Genomic DNA, 17,627 nt, shown 5'->3' on the forward strand with positions numbered 1-17,627 from the left:
TTCACTAACCAATCTGTTCCCTGTGCCCCTCCGATCATTAGATTCAACAGAAAAAACACAGAAGATAAAATTTTAAACACTGTAGAGAACTGCATTTTTACACTTAAACTTTTTTAGAACTGAAACTTTATTTAAATGACTTATTGAACACGATATTTCACTGATTCGGAATTAAAATTTACTGTGATTTTAATAAAATTCTGATGTGGAATGGAAAAACACTTTATGAAGATAAATTTATATACATTCCACAGAATCCGTAATGAACAGAAACAAAGATAACGGGAAGATGTTATGTAAGAACACGTGTAAATATTTATATGATTGCGTTTCTAACCCTTTGACGTGCAGTGTGTGAAATTAAGATAAAAAGATAATTCATATTTATTTCTAAACGCACCTTCCTTTGCTCTCGAAGGCTATTTGAGAAACTAATAATCTTATTGTAATATAGGTGTAATGCTAATACGTCCGAAAGGCCGTGCAATTTTCAATGTAAGTACTGATGAAAAATGTCCTTGTGTTAAGAAAAATGAACGAATATTTTTCTAATTGTAAAAAGCATTCACTTTGTGGCTCATCATAATTTATAATAAAAACACATAAATTTGTTTTTGACCACGATAGTTTTATTTTCACTCTACCGGTTTCGGAAGATCCCTTCCTTCGTCAGGAGAATATTTAAAACTTAATATTTTTTTTTTTTTTTTTTTTTTTTTTTCTTTATTCATGAAATATTAATGTGTACAGTTTTTACATGCTTTTCGACTACCACACTAGACACACGCCCGTATTATGGTAGTCGAAATTTATATACATAGGTTTATATAATTATATAAATGTAATATTTGATAACTTGTTAATCTAAGTATTTTTTTTTTACATGCAATGTATGTGTATAATAGGTGACACTTTTACTGGTTCCCAGTTCAGTAGATTGCTCAAGTGTACATCAACCGTATTTTAAACTGTTGATATTAATGAGATAAAATGAACACAATCAGCAAATAAATAGGTTACTTTACTTGTTAAAATAATGAAAATAAAGTAGAAATTATGAAAATGAACTTGTTGAAATAATGAAAATAAAGATTAATTAATTAATTATTAAACTTTTTTCTTTACAGAATTGAATGAAAAAACAAAAATGACTAATAAAGAAAATGAGCTTAATTTAATGATGGCAGGCATTCCTTGAAAAAGTTCCTTCCCTTTATAAATAACCAATTTTGAACACTTATGACATACAAATTGTGAGTTTTTGATTTTCTGATATCAATACTCAGCGAGTTGAATATTTTGGGAGCAATATAAGAAAACTGCCGCTGGGCGAAAGCTGTTTTCGTTTGGGGAATTTTACAATTTAGGTGTGACGAGTAACGGGTGTTAATTTTTTGTTGTGTTTTATTCACCAAGTCATTTTTCCGTATGTATATGAGAATGGTCTTAACATATAATTGTCGAATATCTAATATTCTGAGTTTTCTAAAAAGTGGTTCTGATGGGTTTGTTGGCTTACATTTGAATATTATCCTTAGTAACAGTTTTTGAATTAAAACCATGGGATGAAGAATCGTTTTTGCACAACCTCCCCATCCCACTATACCATATGTAGTAATTGATTGAAAAAGTGCAAAGTATACACATCTTAGTGTTTGTAGGTTAAGGATAGATCTGAGAGAGTAGAAAATGTAGCATAATTTGCGAAGCCTTTTTGTTGTAGAATTTATATGGGCCTCCCATCGCAGTTGATTGTCTATAATGACCCCCAAGTACTTAATTTCGTTTGATATTATAAGGTTATCGCATGAACAATTTTTGTGAGGTGATGTAGCCATGTTGAATTTCTGTGAACATGAATGTATGGTAAGTTTATGATAGTTTTGAGGGAGATTAGGTTTGCGTATGGAAAAAAGTAAGTATTTAGTTTTCTCAATATTTAGAGTGAGGAGGTTGGAATCTAACCAGTGTTTTATTTCATTTATACCATGATTTGCTTTTTCAAATGTTGAATTCAAATTTTCATCTGCAAATATTATAACCGTATCATCGGCAAAAGATATTATAGTGCCACCAGTATCCAAATTGCATAACGAGTTAATGTATATTAGAAACAGAAGTGGGCCCAACACACTGCCTTGGGGCACGCCATATGTGATTGGCAAACTTGTACTTCTATACTCTTTAGCGGAGTTAATAATAGTTGACTGGGACCTATTTGTTAGATAGCTCTCAAACCATTTAAGAGGAACACCTTTTATTCCTATCTGTGAGAGTTTTTTCAAAAGTATGTGGTGAGATACAGTGTCAAAGGCTTTAGCCAGATCCAAGAATACAGCGAGGGGCTTGCGACTTTTATCGAGGTTATCAGAAATTAATTTAGTAAAAGCTGCAATTGCATCTGATGCACTAAGACCTTTGCGGAAGCCGTATTGGTTTTTTGACAGGATTTTATTTTCTTCGAGAAACTTGTAGAGCCTTTGTTTTACTGTTTTTTCGATTATTTTAGAGATTGGACTCAGTAGAGATATTGGTCTATAGTTATTGACGATTGATCTGTCCCCTGATTTAAAGATAGGAATAATTGTTGAATGTTTTAGAGTGTTTGGGAAAAGGCCAGTTCGAAAACTTAGATTTGTGATGTATACAAGGGGCTTAGCAATGATTGGTTTAAGGTGTTTAATTAGTTTAGTGGATATATTGTCAACTCCCGTGGAGTGTGTATTTTTGAGTGAATTGATGATTTCAGTGATTTCTTGTTCTGTTGTTAGTGTGAGATTGAAAGGGTCATAGCTCAGATTATCGAGAAAGATAGTATTTGCAAGATTATTTTCAGACTTGCTATTTCTTTTTAAAATATTATTTGCTAGATCCGATCCGATTGTAGAGAAGAATTGGTTGAAGTGATTTGCGATTGTTTCTGAATTTTCGGTTGCATTTAGTGTTTTATTTGTGATGGTTATTTTATTTATGGGTGTGGTAATTTTGTCGGTGTAGCATATTTCTTTGACAATGTTCCAGATTTTTTTATTATCATTCGCAGCTTCCTCTATCTGTTTCCTATAATAATCTTCTCTGGCCGTACAGGTTATTTTTTTACAGGCATTTCTGTATCTTTTATAAAATAAGAGAGATTCGTAATCAGTGGGGTTATTTTTACAATATTTATGAAGTTTATCACGTTTGCGGATACAGTGTAAAATACCAGTAGTTATCCAAGGTTTTAGTTTAATTGTACGACTACTTTGATTGTTGTGTGTGTGGGATGTGGCATTTTTCAGATGCTTATGTAGGATGTTGATGAGAGATTCACACGCTAAGTTTGGATCGCTAATTTTGTAGAAATTTGACCAGTTTTCATTGGAAACCAGTTTGAAGAGAGTGTCATAAGAAATTTTCTTTAGTTGTATAGTGGATGCTGGTAATTTTTGAATTTTATGAGAAATGGAGGTGATAGTAGCGTAGTGATCTGTCACAGTGCACTGATATATGAGAGATTTGATATTTAGCTTACATTTGACAAAGACGTGGTCTATGCAACTGGCGGATAACTCTGAGACACGAGTAGGGGCTGTAATAGCTGGGATAAATCCTTGAAGAGTTAATAAATTTATGTAGTCGTTTGCTTGAGGATGCATTGTATTTATAATATTAATATTTAGATCACCAATAATTAGAACATTTTCATGATCTCTAATACATGCCAGAAACTGATTAAGCGAGTTTAAAAATGGTGTTATATTGGAAGTGCTCGGTGATCGGTATATAGTTAGAACAGTAACGCTATTTTCTATTTCAAGTTTAAGACAATTTGAGTGAGTTATTGTGATTTCCTTTATAGAGTATTGTATATGATTTTTTATGTATATAATAACGCCATCATTTTGTAATTGGTTATTCTGAGTACTGTATTGATTATAGTTTTTTATGTTTTTAGGAATATAGTTATCTCTGATCCAGCATTCGCTCAGAATAATCAAGTCAAAGTCTGAGTCAAGTTCTGTAAGTAGTATCATTAGTTCATTGAAATTTTTGTTCATGCTTCTGATATTCATGGAAAATATTTTTAGGTTGGATTTATTTAGGGTTTTTTGAACTTCTACAGAACTACTTGTTTCGATACATGGAATCTGCGACAAATTGTCTAAAATATTATTTATATTATCTTCCATTTTTTAAATTGGTGTAGGGTGTTGGTAGCTAAACTTTGGATGAGGACTAGAAGCTGAACAAAACTTGGCGAGCAATTTAGAAAACAAGTTGTATGTAGAGTTTTTACTGTTGGCAATGTTAGAAAATAATGTTGATGTTTCAAAGCAATAGAAATAGGAATAGTATCTTTTACCGGATTCTTGATTCTGACACCAGTACAATATATGTGATACCTCAAAACAAGTACAATAAAAAAATAATAATACGATACAATAAAACTTTTACACATGATAGTTTTAGAACTATAATTGTGATGAATTTGGTGAGAGTAGTGCCAGTGTCTCCGCATTAGAAACACGAATTGCAGGTGTTCCGATATCTCTACGTACGTAGATCTGCCCTGATTTGATCCACGAATACTTAAAAAAATTTTCCTTTGTAGCTTTGCGGGCCAGGTACCACAAGTGGTTAGCACGAAATGTCAGGTGTTCCGCAACGTAGACTGGTGAGCTTGGTCCGGCAATCCCTAAGTTCAGAGTGTTGAGCTTCTCCTCGGGACTGGATGCTTGTTTGTGGAAGGCTTTTATATCCGATAGTAATTGTTCTCGATCGCGATTCGAGGTCAGTTTAAAAACAATAGGTCCATTTTTGTGTTTTTGTGTCCTGTAGGACGCTTCAATGTTTGAAGTATTTACTTTTGATTGAATGGTTTGGCATATATTGTGGAATATATTTTTCAAACTTTCTCCCTTTATTTCGGGTATTCCCCTCACCTCTATATTTTTGGCTCTTGCCGACCTTTCGACATTTTCAAGCTGGCCTTCTAGTAGGTCAATTCGGGATTCTAAAGAGGAATTTTGTTTTGTTAACACCATATTTTTATCTTCTAACTCCCGCACGCGGAGGAGAATATCTTCATACTGTTTGCTCATGAAGGTTATTGTATCCAGTATTTTATTATTTTGTAAGATGATTGCATTTTGACTTTTCAGGATTTCGCTGTTCTCCGATCCAATGGGTTTATCACAACTGATATCGTAAACCGGTGACTGCGCCTGGGAAGAAGTGCCAACCGCTACGGTTGCGCACTTCTTGCATTTAATTTGAGTGCGCCGTTCCATTGTCAGTCGTCGATAAGCGGTTTCTGTGATTCCACCGCAGAGAAGATGGTATGCTCCTTTACATACTAGGCATACAAATGTAGTTCCCGTCGATTCGGGACATGCTAAGCAGTTAGGCATAGTTAGAAGATTTTTAATATTTTTAATTTATTCAATTTTCGATGGATTCTCTGGGCCTTGAACGCGCCCCGCAACTTAACAGTCGTGCGTTAGAGATTAAATAAAATAAAAATAAAATATAAAAATTTTAGTTGGTTTGGTTGGGGCTCGAACGTACGCCGTTGATATAACTTTCAGCGTGACCGATTTATCCACTGAACCACTTCCGAGTTATGAGTAGGCGAGATAATAGATCTTCATATATTGTAATTCAGCTTGAGAGATGACAGTGCTGTTTTTGCTAAATCTTTCACTTTCAATATTTGATAGTTTTACTTTTATATTAATAGAATTGGATTTAAAACTTTTTAAAAAAAGAAAAAACTGGGTGATTTAACACTGTTACACTTAGCAAAAAACAAAATTGAGCACTTTTGATGTAGTTTGAACGTAATCTTGAAAACAATTAATTTTGACAGTTCCGTATTATTTAAATTCGTACACTTTTAATGGAATGCAATGCAGAATTTAACTTATTAATCACGTAGATTGTGGATTTTTAAAGTCTTTATCGTTTGATCACTTAAATATATAGGTTTGATTACTTTTTACTGCAATTTTTATAAATTTAACAGAGCTCAGCAGTTGTTGACAATAGCGTGCACTAGTAGTTTTGAATTGATGATATTTGAATCATCTGAAAACTGAATTGGTGCATAACCAAACGCAAGGATAAAAATTACTACAGAGGAATCAAATCCAAGACTGTACTGTAGTCAACACTATATAGAAACCATAACCATGCCATTAACACAAGGGTTGAAAGCAGTATAAAAAGCACAATCGCATATTCCGGAATGCTCTCAAGGCAGTTTTACCACTTTGGCGACAATGTTGGGTAACTAAGTACATTTTGAAGTCATTCTGGATTGCCCAATTTTGAGGTGTGGACACAATTCCCGGCAACGCAATCGGACGAGCTGACGGTGTGCTACAACAAAGCATGCTGGCACCTTCCAAGATTCTGCAGTTCTTCTAAAACGTTCACTGAAGGGATGGTGCACTCATTCCGCGCCATACTTATCCACCGGTTAGCCATCTTCTGGGGCAGGACATCGAAGTCAACCAACCTCATTGTCATGGCTGCATCTTATAGCCCAGCTCTCCAATCGATGAGCGATGGACGCAGATGATGCGACGACCACCCTGGAGGATCATCCTTTGATTTAAATAAATATTTTACATAATAATTAGCTATTGTGTTTTTTTTTTTTTTTTACTATTTTCCTTGAAATTTAATAGCTCTATATTATATATCACGTAAAATGGTAAACAGAGATTGCATCATCCATCCAGTCCAGCTTAAAAACTTAAATAAATTATTTTAATTATCTTCAACGTAGGTATCAAATCCTCAAACGAAAAAAACAATTTGCTTGAAATTTGAAACTAATCAAAACCTCTCTCCGAACAATAAATACCTATTTATAAGCAAGGAACAATATTAAATAGTTTATTTCATTATCTATTTTGGATAGAAACGTTTTATCTAAATGTATTTTCTACCAGTTGATGCTTGTCTTTTTGTTTATTTATCCTTGAGACCCAAGTAATTATTGCATCATGCTTTCATCCGATAATACTTTTATTGCAACATGGTGGGTATCATCATTAATGATAACTTCATCATAAAAAACATTCAGCAAAAGATTTGACATACTCTGTCTAAAGCATGACTTCGACTTATTTTCGAAAATTTTCAAAATTTTACCCGACACATAGGGATTGTAAATGGTCAAAAAAAATTTACTTTCTTAAAATATTTATTATTTTTTTATTTATTTTCTATAAAATGGTTATGCACCAATATATTACGGAGAAGATTAAAATTTTGAGCTACATAGAATTTAAAAAAGGTCATGGAGGTATTTTTTCCTATTTTGTGACATGCGTCAAAAGATGCTAATCTATCTGAAAGTGACGTTGAATCTCATTGCATCATCTGTATTTTAAAAATAAGGTTAAGAAATTAAAAATTATTTTCCTTAACGGTAGGAAATAAAACCACATCCTGAATTCTGGGAACATGACTTATTTAATGTTGCAATATTGCTTGAAATGATTTGTTGAAACAAAATTAACTTCAGAGCAGGAGAATTACATATTATGACAATTTTTTCTGTTGTCAATTTTTATTTTACAATAAAGTTGATTATTATTTCTTCTGGAAGTGTATCAAAAATATGCCATTAACAGGTCTGACTTACGTTGCTATCTTAGATATTTTAGACATGTTGCTCGCCAAACTGAGAACTCAAACACGAAGGAGATTGTGGTCACTGCAAAAGTTTGGTAGGAGAAGCAGAGGAAGTTCACTGATGCTTTGGTCTGATGAAGAATTACAGGACGTGTCTTCAACGTCAGTGTCCTTGGTCCTCCATGCAGCGCATAAACGTGAGAATCCTGGTTCATCAGGACAATTATTGCAATGGAGCTCACGAAGCTCAGCAATGACGGGACAACTCAAGACAGAGAAGAATTTCGGATACTCAGAATCGGCTCTTTTCGAATGATGAAAATCGTTCAAAATCCTTGAAGAGACATCCTGCAATTAAAAAAATAAATTATATTTTTAATGATAAATTAATGTTTATAAGACAAGGTTTATATGCATAGCACAAAGGATAATAAGTTATTATAAGCAATAATTAGTCGCCTGTAATATCAATACAAATTGAAAATATCTTTCGAGTAAAAATAAATGCCGCCGACGGAAATTGAGCCCGCGCCTTCTCCGGTCAGATGCTCTGGACCACTGAGCCACGTCAGCTTAATTCCAACCCTCCAAATAATTCAATATATACTAGTACTTCAATCAACAATTACTGCTTATTTTTGTTGTTTGTTTTTGGGGTGTTATGCCGTGTTGCGCTAACTCCTTCTTTAGCCGACGTTTCGGACAGCGTTGCAGTGTCCATCATCAGGGCAGATCCGGTAGATCCGAAGAAACGTCGGCTAAAGAAGGAGTTAGCGCAACACGGCATAACACCCCAAAAACAAACAACAAAAATGCTTTTGGCCGTGAGAATCTAAAAACTTAATTACTGCTTATTATATTTTATTCAAAAAACTCCTATAACTTTGAAGTGGTCGAAGAGTTTGCCTACCTGGGCTCCATCATAACGCAGGACAACGAAGACCCAGTAGAAGTAAGAAAGCGCATCACAGCCGCTAACAACACTTACTTCGCGTTGCTGCCAGTGTTCAAATCCCGAAACGTCCATAGGAAAACCAAAATAACCCTTTATAAAACAATTATTAGAACGGTCTTGCCCTATGGATGTGAGGCGGGAACACTGACAGCAAAGTCTGCGGAACGGCTGGACATCTTCGAAAGAAAGGTATCGGTAGTTACCGGTAGGTAATAGGTAGAATCTTAGGAGCGGTGCGAGAGGGAGAGGCATGGAGAATCCGCCACAATAAGGAGCTATATGACATCTACCAAGCTCCCAGACTCTCTACTCATTTACGGCTCCAAAGACTAAGATGGGCAGGACATGTGCACCGAATGCCAAGAACACGTGTACCAAAGAAGGTTCTAACAGGACACCCGGGAGGCAAACGAAAGGCGGGCAGACCTAGGCTGAGATGGGAGGACGATGTCAGGAAAGATGCCAGAGGACTACTCCATGTTGCAGATTGGAAGACGACGGCCGAGGACAGAGGGCGGTGGAGGCTCATGTTAAAGGAGGCCAAGGCTCGAAATGGGCTGTAGCGCCATTGAAGAAGAAGAAGATATTTTATTCACCTCCAAACAACTAACTTTATTTTTGTAGGAAAGGCTTTGTTAGTGCTAAAATTCCCACTAGATGGCGTCGAGACATATTATATCTTATTTATTTATTTATTTATTTATTTGAATCAAACTCGATCATCTGGGCTCCACATGAATTAACATACACTTTACGCATTGAAAGAGTCCATAAAAATTTTTTAAGGTTTTTATTCTCGCGGCTCTATGGACGTTACCCTTGGCTTTACCCATCGATTTATATATTAGGCATGACCAATTACCACTCCCTTGAGACACGTAGAGGTATTGCTTTGCTTAAATATTTTTTCCAACTAATAAACGGTCACTTATCTAATAATGAGATACTGGCCCAATTAAATTTTTTTGTACCAGAGTCTCACTCTCGAGGACGTCATCACAATCTTCTATATAGTAGAGCAAGCCGCACTAATTTATTAATGAACTCACCTGTAGGGAGAGCTACGTACTTTTTGAATGCGGTAGATAAAAAATTAGATTTTTTTTTTGTGTCCTATAGCGCATTTGCGAGATTTTTGGCATTGCATATACACTGCATAAATGGTACAATTATAACGTCTTAGGCTTTATTACCTGTAATTGTTATAAATAAATGTACAAATTATATATAAATAAATAAATAAATAAATAAATAAAAAATATTATATCTACATTTGTTGGTGAAATATTTTGAATTGTCAAATTATGATACGAAAGATATTTTCATTTTTTATTGATATTAAGGGCGACTAATTATTGCTTATAATAATTTATTAAAAAAATATATGTTTAGGAAGTAAAATTTTCATGTCAGTTTAAAATGGAGTTCAAACGCTCAATCTATGTATATTTAAATTAATGTTTTTTGTTTGTCCCGTACGCATTCCTATACTATTCATACGATTTAGCTGAAAATTTCAAAGATCTTTCTTATTAGTGTAAGGATTGTTAAGAGAATAGTTTGAATGGTATAAGATCTCGGGGACCCTCGAGAAAGACTTTCGTAAGAACGTATTATCTATTCACTGGAATAAGATACGACGTCGTATTAAAGCCAACATAATGTAATTCTGGATTTGTGATGTAAGACTTGAATCAAATCATTATTTGTAGTAACATGAGACTGAAGTGATAAATGAAGAAAGAGGTCTAAGGAGAATGTATAAATTGGAAGTGAATGGTTGAAGAGATCGAGGACGTCCGAGGAAAACATGGCACGATCAAGTGAAACAAATACTAGTACGATAAAATAAATTTATTTCCACCTTAAAAAATGCACCCAGTTGACAGGTACTACTAGAATTCAAAAACTCAAAACTTTATACTAAACCATTCAAAATTCAAAAAAAATATTTATTGCACAAAAAGAGTACAAAGGGTGTAACTTATAGGTTACATCCTATTTCTTCCAGCTAACCCAACAAATACACATTATATCACATAACCCAACAATTACATGTTAACAAATAAATAAAAATAAATAACAGTAAATAAAAAATAAAACAACAGAGTTATATAATTCATGTAAGGTATTCATTCAAGGTGTAGTGACATTTGTTTAAAAGAAATGTTTTTAGTGTTGATTTAATAATAACATATAATAACATAACTCCATTATATATATGTCCGTCACTGTCAGAAGTTTATCATTTTAAAACATCGGTCTACATGAATCCCGGTGAGAGTTTGTAATTTTTCGTAGGCACCTCTTTTGGATGATAAAAACATCTTTGGCGTTTACTTAGTTTCCCCAAAAAACTATTCCGTATTTTATCATTGAGTATACGTATCCATAGTATGCGGTGATTACTGACTCGATGTTTAAGATATTTTTAAGGGTGCCTAGAACAAAAGAAAAGCTACTGATTTTTGCAACAACTTTAGATACATGTTCTTTCCAGTTTATATTTGCATCTAGTTGTATATGTATCATTCATAAATCCCCGAGTAATGCCGGTTACACGTCAGCTAGTTTTAAAATAATTTTTTATGATCATCAATGATCTTTGTAAATTTGTATTATGTGCAATTTGTAGAATTGGCTTATTTTAACAAAAATTATCAACATGTTTCGAAACCAAAAGTTTCTTCATCCCCTAGTGACAAGGGGAGGGGCATGGCGGGGTTTGAGAGTTGGAAAAAACTTCGTAAAGTTTTTTGGGACCTCTACTCTACTTGATGTTGCAATTAATGTTGTTAAATTTTTCAAGAATGTAATCTAGGAGTAGTATTAATTGTCTCTGTTTCCAACGGAATACTGAGGCCGTTGGGAGGATTGAACCCCCCCCCCCATTTACATACTCCCCTGCATCATCAGGATACAAAGTATATTGAAAATTAAGATGTTTATAAGAATAGACAAAAAGTAAGATTAAAAACATGATTAATATAATAATAAAAAATATAAATGTTTAAGTGTCTATGTGCTGTTTTAAAACTAGAGAAGGCATTTTTTAATGTTTAAGATATAATTCCAGAGTAAGGCGAGGTTGGGAGGTACTTGACCATCCTGGGGATCAATTCTCCAATCCAGGCCGCTCGCAATCGCCGTCGAAAGTACATACATTGGTCGGCATTCTTATTCTTGAGTCTTGTTGAAGGCATATACGCCAAACTTCACAAATGACTTCGTCGAGATTCGAGGCCCAGGGTATCTATTCCCCAGTCTCGATCGCTCGCAATGTCCGCCGAAAGTACATACACTGGTAGAGTATGTTATTCTTGAGTCTCACCGAAAGTACATAGAGTCACGTGGGGTAACCGTGCGCAATTTTTACATTTGAATTTTAGTATTAAAAAGCTTTAGGTATTTTACTCAATTGTTTTGTTTATTAATATGATCGATTATTAAGGCATCTGAAACAATTATAAAAACCTCATATGTTTCATAAATCAAACAGTTATATAAAAAAGTTTGCGTGCATGTCGATTGCGTACACTTACCCCGTGTGCGGGGTAAGTATACGCATACCGTAGGGTAAGTGTTCGCACCGCAAAGAGTTATCCCCCATTGCAATTATTACACTAAATTTAAATTGCCCCTTATCGTAGTCTGTGCAGTTCTCATGCCACCATGCTTTACACACAATACATTCTATCCAATCTTCTGTTGGTGGATCTCGATATTTCTCCTTGCATTGTTGGCAGAAATAGTCCTTAGAAGCCTGTTTTTGTGCGCTCTTTAAACATTTATGCACGCTGGAATCTCCCGCCTTACGCTTTGTGGTGTGATTTTCTTAAAAGAGGTGGTCGTCCGATTTCCATGGTTTTAAATATTGGTTCTCGGACGATTTTTGCATCTGCATCTGTCTGCTTCTGCTGAAGTTTCTTTTTATAGGGACTTGAGATAATTATTTCAGACTTACTAGCATTTTTCATTTTGCGTAAAACCGCCGAACTTGAACAACGTTAAACCCAATAGCTCTCGCAATACTTGTGGGAGTAGTCTGTCTTAAACCTAAAACAGGGTTTCGTTTTAGAAATCCATACACCCAATCCTTGCCAGCCGTTTTTGTAATGTTGTCAAATCTGTTCTCGATCTTGTTGATTTCAGCATGTCAGTCGTCTTCGTCGTGTTGTCTGCATAGTCAGGCCGTAGAACATTTCGTCAGTTTTACAATAATCAACGATTTCGGCCTGAAAATAAATGAATAATTATTAGATCAATAGTTTCACAAAAAATGATATCTGCACGATAAATTGAGTATCTATTTATCTAAAAATCTACCTCTTTATCTGGTGTAAATGCCGGACGATATCTCCCCATTGAAGTTGCTATTAATTTTAGTTTTAGGAGTTTACACAGAGTGGCTTCACTGATCCCAACAATATCTGCAGCAGCCCGCTGACTCTTCCCCTCTTTCATAAGCCTTTTTGCAGTTTCAATCTGCTCTTGAGTGCAAACTGACCTCTCCGGGTGCTTTCTCACGTACACACGTGGAATATTTCACTGTAAAAAAATAACGAAAATTGAAATATTATGCTATAAAATCAATTTTATCTATCGGGGTAAGTGTTCGCACTCGTCCAACTGCGAACGCTTACCCCAGCACACTTACCCCATCACACCAAAATTCAATAAACTTTACAAATCAGATAAGTGGTTATATTTATTAGAATTATCACTTTGCACCCGTCTAACTAAAAATATTTCACTAAAAATTATCATAGACCACGTCGCTCTGACACAGCTGGTTACACAATAGCACACATCGGTAACGGAGATGAAAAATTTAAGAAAAGCACGAAAAAAAGTAATTTACCTACCAGTTTTTATTGACAAATCAGCATCCACTGTACACATGTCCTGCTTCGGCGCGATCCAGAAGGCTACTGAATTAAGGAACGCGCGGGCGCTTAACAGGCACAATCTTGTCGGAAACATCACTGCGAACACTTACACTCCGCGTACGGTTACCCCACGTGACTCTACTACACGCCACACGTCAAAATTCATTCGACTTAAACAACGAGTGGGTCGAAGCAGTAGAGATCGGCAAAACTGTCAAAATCTCATTGCATCCTGGTGAATTGCCTTATACAAAAAAAAGATCGTTTCCCGCGCGCTTTTCGAAGTTGGTATCGGATTCGTTTAGTACTGCAAAGTTGTTTTAACCATTTTTCTGGCATTTCGATATGTATCCACCACCGCCATTCATTTCAGAAAAAGTGCGGTAGCAAATAAAAACGTTGACAGAATGACGCGGCAACGGTTTGTTTTTGACATTTCAAATTAACTCCATAGAAACCTCAAACACATCAGAAACATAGACAATATTCACAGGGTTGCCAACACACTCATCTCTTCAACCGTGCGACACTCAAGAATGTATAAATATAGAACTTATGACAAAAGTCGTAGAGATTTTCGTTCGTAGATGGCGCATAGCGAGTAATTCGTGGTAGAGAATCTGGAATAGATACCCTGGTCGGTACTGAGAGTATAAGAACCAAAATATCAATTTTAAAAAATAATGTTTTAGTTTCTTAAGCATTATTACCTTTATAAAGAAGTGTGTGGAGTTTGAAGGTTTAGGGGTTTAGGGTGCCCGGCGTCGCACGAGTTTATTTCTCTCTTGATGAATGATTGAATTGCATCTTTTATAACAAATCTGCAAGATCGGCCGACTCTTATCCATCCAGGGGCACAGGTTCTTAACGGAACATTTCCGATATGTTGACTGTGTGTGAAGTCTATTTGGCTTTGAAAAAGTAGCAATAAACACGATAAAATCACTAAATAACGCATTTTGACTTATTCGCGTTTTAAAAAGCACTGTGATTTTCACTAATTTGTTTCGCACGCTTAAGCAAATATTTTTACCGGATCGATCTTCACTTAAATCTGTTTAAATTAACGATATCTCAGTAGCAGCAAAAGTTGCAGCTAGAAGTCGAATATAACCTGTACTATAAATCATTAATTTTAATTGAATGTAAATTAAGTATTGAGTTCTGTATAGTTTTTTATGTATTTTTGTTTGTTACGGAAACGTTAAAAATTAATAATTTATGAGATCGTTATTATTATTTTTAATTATCTTATAATATTCACTTATTTAAACTGAACAACATTCACAATTCTTGAATTATTTCATCATCGTAGTAGAAATCGTAAAAACTTAATAAGAACGAAAAATATTGACACTCTTGTAAGAAAAATTAATTATGTGTAGCACTCGGAAACTTACTAAACCAAGTTATTGTGGTGATTGCGATAAGGAACTGAACACAATGTTCCGCCAAAATTATATATTAAGAGTATTAAAAGTCACGTAGGTTGGTCATTTTTTTCCTTGTTGTTTAAAGCATTATAACTATGTAAATAACATTGGTTTTTTGTACTGGGGGGGTCAGAAATGCCTTCGGTAATGATAAATTTATAATAAGATTTTTTAATATGTTGGTACATATGGGTAGCTGACGTTTTAGGCGATGCATCACGTCGTGTAACATTTGGAATCGGGCCGCTAAGAATAATACTCCTTATGTAGATGTCGATAAGGTTTAAATTCCCGCTTATCACCAGACGCATGTTTTGATTTATTCAAGTAAAAAGCATTGCAAAAAGTGTTGTTTTATTTTGCCAAGCTAATGCACAAATATGTAAAAGGAAAAGGGGTTCGTAAGTACGAGATTTTGAACATTAAAGTAGGTTTTATAGGCCTCATACTTATTTTTTTTTCGTGAAATAAATAAAAAATAAAAGGCGAAGATGTGTTCTACTCTCAGGACCTTACTAATAAACGTGTTTTAAATATTACACAACTGATAAACAACAATTAATGTGGGGCAATCGATTTTTTACCAGTTGTGTATGATTTAAAACACGTTTATTAGTAAGGGGGAAAGGTATTTCGTAAATTTCCAAGTGATCAAATTTTGAAACCAAAAACACAAGATTTTGGAAACTTCGTAAAAGTTTTGTTTACTCTGGGGCATTGCTCTAACCACTGAGCTAATTCGACCACATCAACGATATAATTTCTATTTTTGAAACCAAAATATGGCTTAAATCCGTAAAAAAGATATATTAGATTCTGCTAAACTGAATCGCTTGCCTAAAATTGAAGAGATCATTATTTTTATATTTTTCTCAAACCATCCATCTGTTACAACTATGAAACTACGACAGAACGTGTTCACAAAGGAAATTATAATTTTTAATTTTCTTCATATTCGTCATTATGAACTAAAAATATATTTCGTTAGAAAAATCAAATAATTCAATAGATCTAAATAGGCATTTTACACTATGCTTTCTTTTCGTGCGGTTTCCATATTGTCGTCTGTTCTTGTGGATTCGGTGCGGATTTTTGTACAGTTTAAGATGGCGGACATTATTTGACATCTGTCATTGATTTACGTAATAAATATAATAATGTTGTATGTTTGCAAAATATTGTTAAATTGGCTGAATGTGAACGTTTTACTGTTTGGTATTTTGAATTTCTGATGTATTGTTGATGTTTTGATGACCGAAACGCCAAAGGACAAATGACAGATTTTTCTTTTTTTTACATTAGCTCCACACAGGAGGACACAAGGAAATTATTTCCCTCAAGACCTATATCATCTTTTGCGACGCTGTGTGGAGGGTATATTTAAGTAAAGGAAGTAGAAGAAGTTTTAGGCAGGAAAAGGTGGATGGATATTTGAATGGTGGGTGGATATTTAGGGCTCAGTGTGTCCAGGAGTGACGGACGAATAAATCCATCCCTCCAACTGCTTTGTAAGGCGATGGATCGTGACGATCGGAGAGATCAAAGAACCTCCCATGCAGTAGGTGGACATACGCAACCGCCGGCAAGACCCAGACAAACCTCACTCCACGAACCCGGGCACTCCTGCTAAGTAACCAAACCTAGCTAACCATTTGGGGTGACCTATGGTTAGGGTGTTGGTTATCCAATAAATGATTTCCGGGCAGCGGTACCTACACCCGTCTCCCGAATTAGATGTTCAATGTATTACCATTTTGAGGATTTGTTACTGTCCCAAAATATTGTTTATTCCCTAGTGGCAAATATCTGCAAAGATTTTTCCCATGGTTCCCGATGGGTAAATCGTGTAAACCGCCCATTAATCATAAATGAGTTTAAACAATTGATGAAGGCGCGGATTAATTTGCCCACCCGGTTTATTAAAGTTCAAGTAATGACTCAATAAAATTATCCTTTCCCCGTTTTGTCATTTAGCTTATCTTTGTTATATATGTCATTGTTGATAATACTCTGTCGGTTGCACACAAGGGCTACAAAAGGTCATATGACTTATATACTCTCAACATCATATCAATAAAACAACTCTATTCTAAAACAATACTCCTTTATATTCATAAATACAAAGAACGAGAAATGACAACTGACGCGTGTATTAGAAACATTACATCTCAGGGTCAAAATATATTTAACAAGCAACTACAAATATAACAAAAGGGCAAAAAGCTTCCTTTATTATGGTACTAAACTATACAGCAAAATCCACCACCGCTTCCCCACACCTCCCAGCGGCACACGAAAAATCTAACACCGTGCCATTGACTGGCATACGAGCTACTGGCATGCTAGTTCCTAGCAACGACACGATACACATGCCACCGGCATGCTCAAGATGGGACAATACCCTACGACGTACGTGAAAAAGCCATGCACAAAAAATGCAACGCGCGGTCCTGCTGTATTGGACAGACCTACGTTTGAATTTGCCCTAGCAAATCTCAAAAATGTTTTGAGAATCTTATCGACATTAGAGAATTAATGGACCTTTGGTCGAATTTGGCCTAGTAGGCCCAGAAAATTGATCTTTCTGTGCGATTTATTTGAATTATTTCTGATGAACGTATTACTAAAATCACAAATGTTTCTAGAGGAATACCTCCCTAAGTTACTAATTAAACGTCAAAAAATTAAATCTGGTGCTTACCGCTAATTTTAAAGATGAAC

General features: G+C 34.9%; 1 long non-coding RNA gene across 1 annotated transcript in view; it reads right to left on the bottom strand.

Annotated features, from left to right (window-relative positions):
- Nucleotides 1-14,863, bottom strand: part of LOC149411447 (uncharacterized) — a 29,138-nt gene extending 14,275 nt beyond the window's left edge. Inside the window, exons 1-2 of the long non-coding RNA XR_016304812.1 lie at nucleotides 14,184-14,863; nucleotides 7,640-7,977 (exon numbers count right to left, since the gene is read on the bottom strand). This is a non-coding gene — a long non-coding RNA (uncharacterized LOC149411447). The remainder of the gene's footprint in view (nucleotides 1-7,639; nucleotides 7,978-14,183) is intronic.
- Nucleotides 14,864-17,627: the final 2,764 nt, after the last annotated feature.

Source organism: Hesperophylax consimilis, chromosome 25 (genome assembly GCF_061612785.1).
Source record: "Hesperophylax consimilis isolate HC1 chromosome 25, BYU_Hcon_1.0, whole genome shotgun sequence".
Taxonomy (NCBI): domain Eukaryota; kingdom Metazoa; phylum Arthropoda; class Insecta; order Trichoptera; family Limnephilidae; genus Hesperophylax; species Hesperophylax consimilis.